Source organism: Cynocephalus volans, chromosome 2 (assembly GCF_027409185.1).
Source record: "Cynocephalus volans isolate mCynVol1 chromosome 2, mCynVol1.pri, whole genome shotgun sequence".
Lineage (NCBI taxonomy): Eukaryota > Metazoa > Chordata > Mammalia > Dermoptera > Cynocephalidae > Cynocephalus > Cynocephalus volans.
In genome coordinates this window covers 80618838-80626892 of record NC_084461.1, presented here as the reverse complement: position 1 = coordinate 80626892, position 8055 = coordinate 80618838, and positions in this window count along the sequence as shown.

The window sequence follows — 8055 nt, the reverse complement described above, 5'->3', positions numbered from 1 at the left end:
CAATGTTTGATTATATGATGCTGTGTAAATGGTACTTTATAGGATGAAGGATGAATGATGTCTACCCTTAGAGTTTTTTGGCACCCTTTTGCAACTCTGTAATTTTTCAACTCTTCCCTGCACTAAGAATGCCCTTTCTCTACTTGTCCCTCTGTCCGGCAGCTACTCATCCTTTAGTGCTCATCTCAAATGACATTTCCTCTCTGAAGCCTTTATTTTAAGACATTTTTTTCTTCTTTCTGTATCTGTAGCACTGTCTATAAAACTTGTTATAGAACTGATACAGGGTATTATAGTGGCTAGTTTTTATCTTTCCTTGTCTTACTAGACTGAGTTATTTAAGTGCTCTACCAGGCATTGTAGAAATTGGAAACCAAAGTGAAGGGGTACTTTAGGAGTCTGCAGCCTAGCGGAAGACTCCAAGTTTTGGTGAGTTGGTGGGGATGGTGGTGAGAAATATGATGAAGAGTTGTTAAGGAAAATATACCTGAGTGACCTATTAAAACAGAATTGTGGCTGGAAATGTTTGCACAGTGCCTTAAAGTTAACAAGGTTTATTTGTTTACAGATGGCAGTGGACCTGGATCACAGGTTGTAGCAGGTGTTTTTAATGTTTTATTGAAATTTCCTTATCTCTACCTGCAAGAGGAGCCCCAGAGCCTCATCTCTGTGGTAGCTACCAGGTCCTGGTATGATGCTGTACTTTTCCACCTCATCCTTCCTGTTCTAGCAAAAGAACTGAGTTAGAATTTAGCTGTTTGTTATGGAGAACTGAAAGAGGAATGTTTCAGTATTATTGATATAGTGATTTCTTTGAGATTGTATACTATGCCTTCCTTATTATTTTTATACTTGTTCATAGAGCCCCCAAACAGTGCCTTGCTCATCATTGGTACTTAGCATTGTGATTTTGTTTGAATCGTGTCTAGTTGTTAACTACTTCTAATTGTATCTAGTCTCTCAACTGCTTGATTTTTTACAGTTGTTAATCCAGTTTCTTATTCCTTTAAATAACAAGCACATAACATTAATTTTACTTATATACAATGTATTCCACTAATATATATTTTTTCAATGTTATAAATTTTATTTTAACATTCATAGGCATTTCCTTAACCCAATATGGCTTTGTTCCTGCTTACTTCTTTTTTGTGGTTATTGTCAAATGTATTACACATTATGTTACATTTTTATGTTATATTTTCTAACACTACATTATATATATATAATCTCATAAATTGCTTTTTAAATCAATTAAAACAGGAAGAAAAATATACACATACATTTATGCTGTATTTTGTAATTACATAATTACTTTTACTGGTGCTCTTGGTTAATCAGTTCCTCAACTCTTATGAAGGAGATTCAGCTAGAAATTGATAAAATTCCATATCAGGAATTAATTGAAATATTTTATTATAAAACCTCTGTATTAACAAGAATGAACACTGAAGCTAGTAACTAAAGTATTTTTGCTTCAAAAAAAGTAGAAGTATTTTTCAGAATTCTGGGAAATGTCAGTAATTTTGGCTGTAGTCATGCTGCATTTAATGCTATTGAGAATATTGCTAACATTAACAGAAATATTCTGTAATTTCCTCAGTTATTGCTACTGGTGATGAGGGATGTAAAGTTGGCACATTTTCATGTTTTGAGCATTATCATTATACACTTTTGATTTTATATGTCAGAAATAATCTCTGTTTTGGTTAAGACAGCTAAGAACATTTTTAGTTAGAGATAGAGGCCAGGCTCTGATTAGTTGTGTATTTATATCAGTGATATATACAATGCAAAGAATGTGACAAATAAATACATATATAATTTTTATGTAAATATTATATGGCATTTATACATTTCTGTGACTTTTTTTTTTTAGTTCAGCATATAGTAGTTTGGGATCAAAAACATAGGTTTCATTTCTATATTGATCATTTTATTTTGTTATTTTCTGTGACCACTGGTAATACTCATCTTGCAGATGTAAGCTTTTGTTCACCAGAGAGCTTTAGGAAGAGAATTGGCTAGATCAGCAAGTTTATCTTCACTATGGAAAAATAACTTGAAGCTCATCTCTATTAACAGTGAGTCAGTGTCATCTTCTTACATGAAAGATCCTGTTAGTATTATTTTACATTTGTAGTGTTATCAAACAATGTCATTTAAACTTCCTTTTATGATCCATTATTGGGATTTGAACATGATGCTTCACTATTTGACTCTAAAGGATAGCACAGAAGTCAACCTACCAGTGAAAAAGAATGGAAGTAATAATTTGTTGGTTATGAATATACTTAAAAGTAGTTTGAGCCAGTCATGGTGGTGCACATTTGTAGTCCCAGCTACTTGGAAGGCTGATGCTGGAGGATCATTTGAGCCCAAGAGTTCTGGGCTGTAGTGTGCTGTGCTCATCAGGTGTCTGCACTAAGTTCTGCATCAATATGGTGACCTCCCAGGAGTGGGGAACCATCAGGTTTCCTAAGGAGAGGTGGACTGGCCCAAGTTGGAAATAGAGCAGGTCAAAACTCCTGTGCTGATTAGTAGTGGGACTGCACCTTTGAATAGCCACTGCACTATAGCCTGGGCAACAGCGAGACTCTGTCACTTAAAAAAGAAAAAAAAAATAGTTTGATTAGCTCCTCTCTCTTACTTCCATTCTCATTTCCATATGACACATGCTAGCTAACTTATAATTCATGATGTTTATTTGAATGACTATTAATTAGAAAAGAATCACGTATTAATCTCATATGTTGTTTACATATTTTAAAATATATTACCCATTTCTGGAAGTTTCAGGATATGAGTAGTGTCAATGTAAAGATTCTCTTCCATTTTCAAATAGATTATTTGTTCTATGAACTGGTAGACATTGTTAATGCTTGTCACAAGCTCTCTATTCCAGAGATATAGTGGATGATTTCTACATGTCTAATATTGTTACAAGAGTCAGTACTGTATCTACATAGCAATCTTCAGACCCAATCAATATTATTTAATGAATATTTCACAATCATAACTTCATTTTACTGTGCTAATTACATTTGTGATTTGGCCCAATCTTACCTAACCATGAAGTATGTGTATACATGAATATGTATGAGGGTACTTCAAAAATTTTGTGAAAAAATAGAAGTGAAAGACAATACAAATCTTTCTATGAACTTTTTGAAGTACCCTCGTATGTATATATGTATGTGAGTATATATAAATCACTTGCAGTTCCGATGTTGCTTTGGTTCTCTTTATTCCAGTTGTTTTCACTTGAGTCATCTCCATTGTCACGTTGTCAGAATAAATTTTCTTTTCAGTCTTGCTTTGATAATATTCTGCCTTTTTTTTGATAATTATTATTATCTTTAATTTTTCTTCTTTTGGAGTATAAACAAATCCCAAGGTGAAAGAGTGGTAGGACTGATGCTTGCTGAAGTCAAAGCTACTTTTTGGTATGAGGGATAGTATCCTTATACTCTAAGTATATGACATTATATGATTATAACCAGCCTAACCATCCATACTAATGTTTTTGAAAGAAGCCATGAAGTAAAAAAATAAAAATAAAAAAAAAATAATAATAATGTGCATAGAAGATTTGAAAAGATTTCTATTTGGAGAAATGTTTGATTGTACACTTTTCTTTTCCTCAAAAAGACTCTCAATATTTGTATGGTTAGATATGACGCTCCCTTCCCATGCTCTACAGGTAATTATTAAGTATAACTAGATGCATTTTCAAAATCTTGTTCCTTGAAAACATTATTTTTAGATGACTTTTCTCAGTATTATTATTATTTTCACACTGAGTCCACCCCAAACATTTTCAGTGGGCCTAGACTTTGGAAAAATTTTTAATATTATAATGCAAGTAAGTCAGAAAATTATTTAATGTAAAAATTTGAATTTATAATAACTAGGATAATCCTACTGTAGTTATAATAATAAAATGTCATTTATTGAATAATATTTGCTCAGCTCTATGCTAAGGGCTTTCTGTATCTCATTATATCTTCACAACAGTCATATAGAGAAGGAATAATTATCCCAGATTTATAGATAAGTAAATTTTAAGACTCAAAAATTTTGATTGTATGAGGTCAGTGGCTGACTCAGTATTCAAAGTCTGGACTACTGACCTTAGAGCTACTGCTCAAAGCTCCTGCTTATAAGTGCTATGTCAAGCTGCATGACGCTTTAATGTATGCAGTTGGTGCTGGGCCACTTTACTCTTGAAGCATAGTCTAGCTAGTTCAAAATGGTTTTACAAAACTTTTGATTGACGTATACCAAAATGTGTCTGGCCAGAACATTTGCTTGTGTGACATAACCTTTGACAGTCTGTCCATATATTAAATATTCTTATTTTTTTTGTGTGTATATATGTGCATATGTCACATGTATGAATTCTTTAAGTAGAATCTTGATGGTACTTCCTTAGAAAATTTGGTTGGTCTATCTTGAGTGTCTGCCCTACTCTCAGGTAGTAGAATTGCTATTTAATTCATAAGTTTGCTAGAGGCTGAGACCTTGGTTTTGGGAGATTATTTATATATAAATATAAAACAAGTAGGCTAAAATGGTGGTATTAGCTTTCTAACAGATACATAACAAAATGTGAAATGTTTGACCATTGTTGAGGAAAACCAAGTGCATGAATTAATCCATAGATGTTATGGAAATCTAAGATCCTGTGATTTTTTACTTAAAATCCTTCAGTGGTTTCTGTTGTTTATGAAATATAGATATTGTTCTTTTTAATGTACATACAAGGTCTTCTGTTATTGGACCATTGCAGACTGCTTCAGGCTTACCTCTGGCAGCCTTTTTCCTTACCACCTAACATCCTATATACTCCTTGCATGTTAAACCCCAGCTGAGCTGAATAGGTTGTAGTCACCCTACCATGATAAACTATTTTGCACTTTTGTCTTTATTCATATTTTCCTTTTTACCATTATGATCTTTCCTCTTTGCCCCCCGATAATTGCCAACTTTTCATTCAAGGTTCAGCTTTGTTTACTCTTTGAAGCCTTTCCAGACTACTGACCTCTGTCAACTTTTTAGTACATAGATTTATTCTTGAACCTATATTTTACTGCACTTATTTATTTATGTCTCTTTCTTACTAGATTATAGATTTCTTAAGGGCAAGTACAAGGGCTATGTGTCTAATTTATTTTTATATCCCCAATTTTTAGCACAACACCAGGCACAGAGTAGGTGCTTAATAAGCATTTGTTGAATTAATGAATGGTTAGTTAGTCTCTATAGGAAAAAAAGGTGATCTTGGCAGTTCGTGTGAAAATGGTGGTAAGATGAATTCCAAGGTGGAGTGCTGCTACACTTTTCAGGAAACAGTCAGTATGGAAAGCTGTATCTTTCCCAAGGTCTCACCATAATCATACCAGCTTTTTGGAGTCAATGTACAGTGTATGTCCAGAATTTCATTATCCTGAACAACCAAACATTTATTATTGGAAGTTTACCCACAAAATTTAGATAGGTAAATTTTCTTCATAAATATTAGATTATAATAATGAGTATAATAGATCTTGAAAACTCTTTTACTTTCCATAAGCATATCCACATGTCCTATGGTGTTATAATCAGTCTAAAGTTGGAAAAGAACTATTTCTGCATGAAAATTATGAAAAGTGAATAATTATGAAAAGTGAATCAAAGGGTGAGCCCATTTGTTATCACATTTAAAGTTCCATTTACTTTAAAACTGTGTAATTCTTATATCATGCAATCCTCATTAAAATGATGATAATGGCCAGTATTATCAGAATGACAAATTCTCACATGGTTCATGATGGAGTTTAGATATATTGTCCTCCCAGAACTCATTTGGAAATTTGATCCCCAGTGTGGCAGTGTTGGAAACTGATTGAGTCATGAGGGTGGATCCCTCATGAATGGATTAATGCTCTCCCTGGGGGAGAGGGGATTAATGAGTGAGTTCTTGCTCTATTAGTTCCCGTGAGAGCTGGTTGTTTAAAAGACCCTGGCACCTCCTCTCTCTGTCTCTCTTGCTTCTTTCTGCCATGTGATCTGCTTGTACCCACTGGCTGCCTGCTGCTTTCTGCTATGAGCAGAAGCAGCCTGCGGCCCATGACAGATGCAACTGTCCCAGAATCATAAGCCAAATAAACCTCTGTTCTTTATAAATTATCCAGTTTCAGGTATTTATGTTATAGCAACACAAACAGACTAATACAGTTCAGTAGTTTTACATTTTGAAAAACATTCGTTTAGCATAGTTACCCTTTAGTAATATGCCAAGCTTTAAGTTGGCTTTATATTTTTATTCATTTACAATTTAATAAGATTATATTAATTAGAGGTTAAGTGTTCTTTGATCATCAGTATATTATAGAACTGAGGAAATACTTTACAGTGAAGATATTAAAAGGAAGCTTAAGTTTTCTGATATTAACTAGGTTCTGTTAAATGATTTTATTTATTTTAGGTTATACAGAAACAACTTAAGAAAATATACTAAATTAGAACGAGCTATGCTGAAACAGCATATTCACTAATTTATTTTACTAAATAATTTAAATAAAACAGGGAAAGTGTTGAGAGAGTTGACAGGAATAAAATTTTCCTTGCTCTTGTTATAAACGCTAGGACTTAATTTTATCAGAAGATATTACATAGACTGGTCATTCAACTTACATATCCTTTGGTGTATTTAACAGTTAAAATTTCTAAGCAAATATGTGTGATTTAATTTGTGCTGCTTAGAAACAGTGATAGAATATGGCAATAAAAGTCATATAATGAAATAAGACTAAAAAAATCTGAGGATTTTACTGTGGCTCATTATTCATTCGATTTCTGGCAGTTTTCATGATTACAAATCACTTGATTGACTAACTAGACATTCTCAAAGTGAATTATGAATCAGGTTCATTTTTCCTGGTTGATAGTTAGCACATGCTGTAACTCTTCCACTTTGTGATACATCAAATTCTTGTAATGGTAATAAGAGAGATAATCAACTCTTTATTTCAGGAAAACTAAATTGCCTTTTAAAAAAATGAAATGCTGTTGCTAACATTCTAGCAACACAATGTAATTCCTGCCTTTGGATTTCAGGGTGGATTCCATAGTGATGATGTTATTTTTCAGATTAAAAAAAAGTCCTTAGAATGATTTTCCAGTAGGCATAAAACTACTGGTGATATCAGTTCTGTAGGTTGCTTGCCCAGTTGCCTGAGCCTAGGTTGCAAAAACAGTTACATTTTCTTTATTTAGTATTTAAAAAATGCATGATGGAGAAATTGTTTATTTTAGGAACATTTTCCTTTGAAGGAAATGTAGTTTTCCCTAAATACCTAATTTGTAATGAGGCTATGATGTTACAAACTTAAACATGTGGAACATTCTAATGGTTATTAACAGGGAGGGTCTTTTTTTGAGTAGGGATTAGGTCCACAGTGACCTGAATCTTGAATCTTCCATTTGTAAAACTGAATCAAGCGGGTCAACTCTGCTTTCAAATGCATTCTGTTCTCTTTTGACTTAATAAGAATTCTTCATGCATAACTACACTGGCAACTGAATGGCAGAATATTTCTTTAGTACAACTGCATTTTCTTTCCTTTTTTAAAAAATTAATTATTTTTATTGTAACATAGTTGATTGTACATATCTATGGGGTACAGAGTTGAATATCAGTACTTGTGAGCAATATGTGATGGTCAAATTAGGAAAATTCCTATATTCAATAATATATACTGTCATTGCTATTTGTGGTCCTTTGCCAATTCCTTCCTCTCCACTCCCTTCCTGCTTCTAGTAACGTTAGTTCTCCTTTTGAAAGTTCAATATATTATTGTGAATGTTGTATCTTTCTTTCTTTCTTTTATTTATATGTTTATTATTTTAGCTCCCACTTATGAGTGAGAACATATGCTATGTCTCTTTCTGTGCCTGGCTTATTTCACTTAACATGATTTTCTCTAAGTTCATTCATGTTGCTGCAAATGGCAATATTTCATTCTTTTTTATGGCAGAGTAATAATTCATTGTGTATAAATATACCACATT